Source organism: Palaemon carinicauda, chromosome 17 (genome assembly GCF_036898095.1).
Source record: "Palaemon carinicauda isolate YSFRI2023 chromosome 17, ASM3689809v2, whole genome shotgun sequence".
Taxonomy (NCBI): domain Eukaryota; kingdom Metazoa; phylum Arthropoda; class Malacostraca; order Decapoda; family Palaemonidae; genus Palaemon; species Palaemon carinicauda.
In genome coordinates, this window is record NC_090741.1 from 104,747,384 (window position 1) to 104,754,883 (window position 7,500).

The 7,500-nt window shown below is 40.3% G+C and overlaps 1 protein-coding gene across 1 annotated transcript in view; it reads left to right on the plus strand.

The window, feature by feature from the left end:
* LOC137656500 (streptococcal hemagglutinin-like) overlaps positions 1-7,500 on the plus strand; it is a 26,956-nt gene that overhangs the window by 6,351 nt on the left and 13,105 nt on the right. The gene's annotated exons all lie outside the window — the stretch shown is intronic.

Sequence of the window (7,500 nt, forward strand, 5' to 3'; positions counted from 1 at the left end):
ATTATTATTATTATTATATTTTTCATTATGATGATTATTCGCTCCATTCAACAATAGGAGTGAACAACGACAAGACTTTTACAAGAAAAGAAAACTGAAGGGATCCAAACGAAACGAGCCTCCCAGCCCAATTCTGTTTTATTGTTCTCGATAATTAAAGTACATAATTTCCCAGATAGCTCTTGGTAAATAAGTATCAGTTACAACGACAAATAATTATACATCCAAATCAAAGCAATAAGGAAAAATATAGAATGTAAAAAAAATCAATAAATTAGGGAGTTTATTCATATCCAACCTCCTCCCCACAATAGGAGTATTTACCAAGACTCCTATGTACATGAAGATTAAATGAATAAAAGGTACAGTATTAAAAATTTAATTTCACTGGTGCCTTAACAGCACGACCCCTACTTGATCATGATAAGAGATTCAACACCAGGTGGTACAGTACTAAATTCACCTTTATCAACTTCTTAACTAGAATTTATAGAAACAGGTACAGATAAAGAATTATCATGAGCATCACTATTAAGTACATCATAATCATATACTCAATCAATAAATGAGATACACTTGATATCTGACGATCATGTAATTTTTGTATAGGTCTAGAACACCCTTAGAAGTTTTAACAAATACTTCTTATGATATCATCATTACCAGAAAACACTTTTACAAACAAGTGGCCACGATAACCTAGGAACATTATCCTCACTAACCAACAACTTTAAAAATAGTTTTAATGGATGGATGGAATTGGAGTCATAAGCCCCCCCGATGGGGCCTGGGAGCCCATTCCGCATACTGTAAGGTTTTGCGACCTTTTATTGAATATAATTTTTGTTAACTAAGCTAAGTGTTTTCGCTCTGCAATCTATGTTTGGAGTACTATAATATTTGAGACATTTGTTGAGTATTGGACTGATCTCTTAATCTTCACTACAAACTTATTTTTAAAACTTCAAAACAACAACAACAACAATAACAATAATAAATATTATAAATAATAAAAATAATAATGATAATGTTATTTATAATTTTAATAATTCTAATAATTTCACCAATAATTTCAATAATATAGCGACCTCAACTCTCCTGTGAGGAACTCCGGGAACAATCCTGCAGAAATAGCCGGAGGGAGGGGGGAAAGATAGGACCAACCTGTACCCTATTTTCTGAAAATCCCGTTTTTTCTCTAATCTAATCAGTGAACAAGGAACATGTTCGTTATTCAACTGCAGCGAAGGGCATTCTAAACCTTAGAATATTGTAGTCTCATCCACCTCAAGAGAACGTTCACAGGTTTACAGGCTCGTCATGAATGACGGAGGCAAAAGACAGTGCCATTGCCCTATCGAGCAGGACAATGTCCTACAGACTGACCATATTTACATAGGATTAGCGTCCAAGACCCTCTCCAAACAAGCTAGGACCAAGGAGGGCTAGGCAATGGCTGATGATGACTCGGCAGGCAGACCTATAGACTCTCCCAAACTCCCCTCCTTATCTCGCAAGGATAGTGAGGTTGCAGCGACCAAAGAAACTGACGAGTTTGAGCGGGACTCGAACCCCAGTCTGGCGATCACCAGTCAAGGACGTTACCACATCGGCCACCAGTAATTCTACTTTGGTGGGCCATGGCTACACCTGACAATGTCATGGGGCTAGCAACTTCATACCCCCAACAAAATAATTTCCCAAACAAAGAGCAGTTTGATGCCACCCCCTTAAGGAATAAGATTTTTTTAAATTATGCCATACCCCTCAAACAAAATTAATAAAAATGATACCAACCTCCTTAAAATTAATAAAAATTATGCCACCCCCTTAAAACGAAATAATAAAAATAATGCCATCCCCAATAGCAAATAAAATTTAAAAAAAAAATGATGTCAACCCCCTTGAAGAAATTAAAAAAAAAAATGCCAAGCCCCCTAAGAAATAAAAATAAAAAATATAAACTGATTATCCGCAATCTGAGAAGTGTGTAGCGTACACACCTTGATGGTCCCTTCACCATATTTAGCGGTGCCTCAAAAAACAACAACGAACCCCCACCCCCTTCCTCCACAACCCCCCCCCCCCAAAAAAAAAAAAAAAAAAAAAAAACATACGAAACTCAAGAAAAATGAGAATAGCCGCAAACCTTTTTAAAGGAAGTTTGCCCGTCATTCAAGAGAATAGATTAGTTTGCGTTTCGAGGGAACACGGCCAATCTTTTAAGGCAATTTTCGGGGCATCGAGACAAGCGGCTGATATTTTAGCTATAATGAAAATACCAATTTTCTATAAATTTATTTTGGCTGTCAAATGTACAAAATTCAGATTTTATTATTATTATTATTATTACTTTTTTTCATTATCATTATCAAATCATTATTAATTATTATTATTATTAGTGAACGCATTATTATTATTATTATTAGTGAACGCGACCCATCAAAACTGACAGAATATTTAGACATACAGTACACACGCACGCGCGCGCGCGCACAGATTTAACTCTTACCCACCGCCTCTCCATTTCCTAACTACATCACGGAAGTTTCGGCATTTTGTGGGAGATTGTACCAGGTTATGACTACACACACACACACGCTCTCTCTCTCTCTCTCTCTCTCTCCTCTCCTCTCTCTCTCTCTCGGGACTGGGAGAGGAAGAAAATCTACAACTGCCTAGAGTCTATAAATTCTTATCAGTCATAAGCCCGGATAAAAGAAGGGGGTGGGTACAGAACTGGTGTCCTCACTTAATAAAACTAACTCCTGGATCAGGCCTTACCTGTTGCTTGCAACAATTCAAAGTAGAAATTACACCAAGAAAGTGAAGGAAACAACATAACATAACAAATTGGGCGCTAAACACACATAAACAAAGTAAAAGTATAAAAGAAATAAATAAAAAGCTGTAAACTACAGAAAGTGACCGCAAAGGAAAGGAATTAGAAAAAAAAATAAAAGACTGAAAACATGGAAACCGCAAGAGTTGTTGACATCCGTTAACTATATCCGGTGACACCTGCTTTTCTCTACGGCGTTTATGTAACTTTGCATCGCAAACAACACTCATCGACTCTGTTGTTTACATCCAAGAGAGATCCAGTTACAATTGGTTCATCTCCCCCCCCACCTCCTACCAATGGGGGATGGGCTATCTAATGACCTTTTCTTGCTCGGGATGATAAGAGAAACGCAAAGAAAAAAAGGGAGGATGACTTGGAAAATGGAGATAAAGAGGGGAAGAGGAGAAAAGGGGGAAGAAAGGGGGAAGAGGGGAAATGGGAGCACGAGGGGCAAAAGAGGTAGTACAGGGTAAAAGATAGAGGGCAACAAAAGGAGGATGAGGGGAAAATAAGGAAGTGGGTGGCTTTTCAGTATGGAGGTCGCGACTAATTCCCCCTACGTGAAAGGAAAGAAAGTTGTCATTCATGAAACTAGCATTAATATTAAGTATTATCATTCTTAGAAGTGGTAGTTGCATATTCAAAGATATTTGCAAAATAGTGGTAGTAGTTTCGACTTGTCCTGTCGTAAGGGTGCATTTGCCCTGTTTAAAGGCCACTCATGAATGTGCAGTAACAAGGGACAGTGACATTGCCCTATTAAGCATGAATGCCCCAGGGACTAACCTTATGTACATAAAAACAGCGCCCAAGACCTCCACACAAGCTATGACCAGGGAGAGGCCAGGTATGGGCTGCTGAGGACTCAGCAGATAGGCCTATAGGTTCCCCCAACAACGCCCCTCCTTAGCTCACAAGGACAGTGAGAGTGCAGCGACCAAAGGAACTAACTAATTTGAGCGGGACTAACCCCAGTCTGCCTATCGAAAGGCAAGGACATTGCTGTAGGGGTCCATTTGCCATGTGGTAAGTGTGTAAGATTGATACCTCCGTACGTCTTGCGTATCATAGAAAGTAACTAAAAGGACAGCTTTTGCCTTGCTGTCTTGAATTTTAGCAAAAGACTAGACGCCACCGCCAATAATTGGAAACTTCTGCCTTGCAATTGGACTAACTCAAAAGGTTAGGCCCATCGCCAATGATTGTGGTTAATGACAGCAAGAGCATGCTATAGTAAAACCTCTACCAAATTAACCTGTGCCTGATTCTATAAAGGACACATGAGGCAACGACCCCTTAGTGTAGGAATAACAGTGGAAAGAAGGCTGTCGTTTCAACGACTTAGTGTACATGCAAATTAAAAATTATTACCAAAAATGACATCAGTAGAGAGAGCGTTGCAAATTTTACAATTCGAAATTTAAACTGTGATCCTACAACAAAATGATATGCCAAATATAGGTTTTTTAAGCCAACGCCGAACGGAAGTTAAACTATGTATGAATACAAAATTATCAGCATTAGGGACAATTGAGTCTCTCTCTCTCTCTCTCTCTCTCTCTCTCTCTCTCTCTCTCTCTCTCTCTCTCTCTCTCTCGTAAATTATTTCGCTTCTTAATAGCCCCATTGCCTATCCAGGAAACGAGCGCATATCGCTCCATCCTCAGGATGGATTAAATACTACCATCTCAGCACCACCATTTATTTCTTTTTATCTCCCTTGAAGGGACACTCGGGTCCCACCTTTCATCTTCCTTTGCCACATTTTTTAGGCTTAGGGCTATAAAAAACGCATTAACATTGCTCTTGTGAAATGCTTTAGACATACAGATTGGTAGAAATATATAGTCATGAAACCGATAAAAAAGTGACTGTCAGGTCAAGAAGAAATTTGATAACGTCCGCTAAAAATACACAATGTACTAATGCTAGATACGTTATACATCTTCAATATTTTCATACACTGAAATGAAGATTTATACGGTCATTAATAAATATGGTAATTTTATCAATATACCGCAATTATGAATGAAAAACCGGGTGGGAAACAGTGACATTAACAAATTCAGTAAATAATTATATCACTCTAGTTCATATAAAAAAACAGAAGAAACACCATCATAAATAGTAAAAGAAGAAGAAGAAGAAGAAGAAGAAGAAGAGCAAAGTTGATATAATTCCAGGGCGATGCCTTAACGTACAGTCCAAGACGATATGCTAAGTCATGTAAAAGGAATGTTACCTCCGTTATCCGATCTGCAGAGGTTGAGGAAGTCAGAGCGCTCTCTCTCTCTCTCTCTCTCTCTCTCTCTCTCTCTCTCTCTCTCTCTCTCTCTCTCTCCTCTCTCTCTCTCGTAATAGAATAAAATCGTGTCTGTTCCCTTCATATTAACAAATCAAACTCCCCCCTCTCACTGGCTATTTCAAGGCAATAATTTTACTCTCTCTCTCTCTCTCTCTCTCTCTCTCTCTCTCTCTCTCTCTCTCTCTCTCACATCAACTGCAAACCAGACCACGCCCAAACTTCGCTGGCAAACCCAAAAAATTACAGTATCGCAGGTATCCTTCACAGACTTTACAAAAATGACCCTTAAACGTAAGAGTATCTTCAACTGAAAGCCCATCTCAAATACTTATTTATAAATTAACTGCTGATTTCCCATGCATTATTTTCAATAATATTCTTATTACTACAATCATTTCGCCCATTTTAGGCTAGACGGAGGCTCCCAAAAGTAGCCCTTTAACTCCTTACCATTGGCTAACTGGTCCAAAGGTTAAAGATTTAGTCTGGTTTCAGTTCCAATTCCACCAGAATAGATGCTCACCAGAACGTCAGCCGGGCAAGCCCAACCCTCTACTGTGGTACCCTACCACAGCAGTGGCCTCCGCAGTAAACAGCTTAAACTTCACAGTCCCGGGCAGGGATCGATCTGCTGCCATGCGAATGCTAGGCAAACACGTTACCACTGTACTAACCAGGAGGCTAGTAGTGGTCTAAATATGTTTCAGAACTTGCTTCCAAGGTAACACTTTCAAATGGGAAGCGCACTAGATTAATCGGGAAACTAAGTTTTAATCGTTAACCCAACCCCCATGTTGTGTGAGACCTCAGGACCTACCTCCAAGCTCAGGTCCAACCCCACGCTGGAAGGGGACGTCAGGTCTTACGTTAGTTGACCCCGGGACCCACACAAAGGTTGACCCCTTGGTTGACCTAATTTTGTTAATCACTAATCGAAAGAAGCTCTCTCTCTCTCTCTCTCTCTCTCTCTCTCTCTCTCTCTCTCTCTCTCTCTCTCTCTCTCTGAAATTAAAAAACTAAAACATTGGCAACAAATAAACCTCTAACTTCAGGTTCATTCCAACACACCCATTGCAAATTACTCCCCCCCCCACCCCCACCCCCAAACGCTTTCAGTATCCTGACTATTCCCCATAACTCCATTGTATAATCGAAGTGCAGCAGCATCGGTTGCAAAGCCAATCCCATTGCAACGCTGGAGTCGGGATGATGACCCAGGCAATGCCGAAAGATAAGGGGCGGCCGAATTACATGGCTGAGGGCTGATGATGAACGCTGGCAATCTTTAGAGGTACGAATTGGGAGGGGTATAAACCCCCTTTGCTGGGTAAGGAAGCAAATTGGTAAGGCAATTAATGGGTAAGGCAACTGCTGGGTAACAATGACTAGCAAGTTGATTGGCGATACGATACAAACTAGAATAATAATGCATCTGAACACATTTTTCTACTTCGAGACCGGTACAAAGTACAGTACTACAGTGAAAATACTTCTTAAACTTCTTAATTATGGGGGAGTAAGATGACACGGTACAGAATAATTAATTCAGGGGTGACTAAATAGGAAAATTTAAATATAAAAAAATGCAGTATTAGGAAAAACCCGAGGAAATTAAAAAAAAAAAAAAAAAGTACCAGGAAAATACGGTATGCATGGGAATACAGTAAAAGGAAAATACGAGAATTAAACTAGGATAGCAACGGGAACACTGTGACTAAGTAACCAGTAAAATTCATTAACAGGATAACCAAATTATGTATCACCGGAAATTGACTAATGACTGGATGAATGATTGAATATCTCCGCCTGACGCTCTGCATCCTCAAAAAAGATGCATCGTTGTTACTGTCAGTCCACCAAACAAACTAATTTAGTTTCGTTGTTAAATGTACAGTTTAAAGGTTTAAAGGTCGCTCATGAGTGGCAGAGGCAAGGGACAGTGACTTTGCCCTAGCAAGCAGGACAATGCCCTAGAGACTGGCCATATATTATATGATCAGTGCCCAAGCCTCCTCTCCACCCAAGCTAGGACCAGGGAGGGCCAGGCAGTGGTTACTGATGACTCAGCAGATAGACCTATAGGCTCCCCCAAACCCCCCAACCTTAGCTCACAAGGATGGTAAGGTTGCAGACACTAATGATACTACCGAGTCTGAGCGGGACTCGAACCCCCGACTGGCAAACACCAGGCAGAGACGCTACCAATCAGGCCACAGCACTCGGAAGAAGTACACAGTGTCACAACCTTACCAAGCAGCGAGCTCCTTTGTTTAGTCCCGATCCCCACCTCTACCATCTCTTTCTACAATATCTGTTTGGTTACTAGCCGCAAAGTATGGGTGCCACAGGG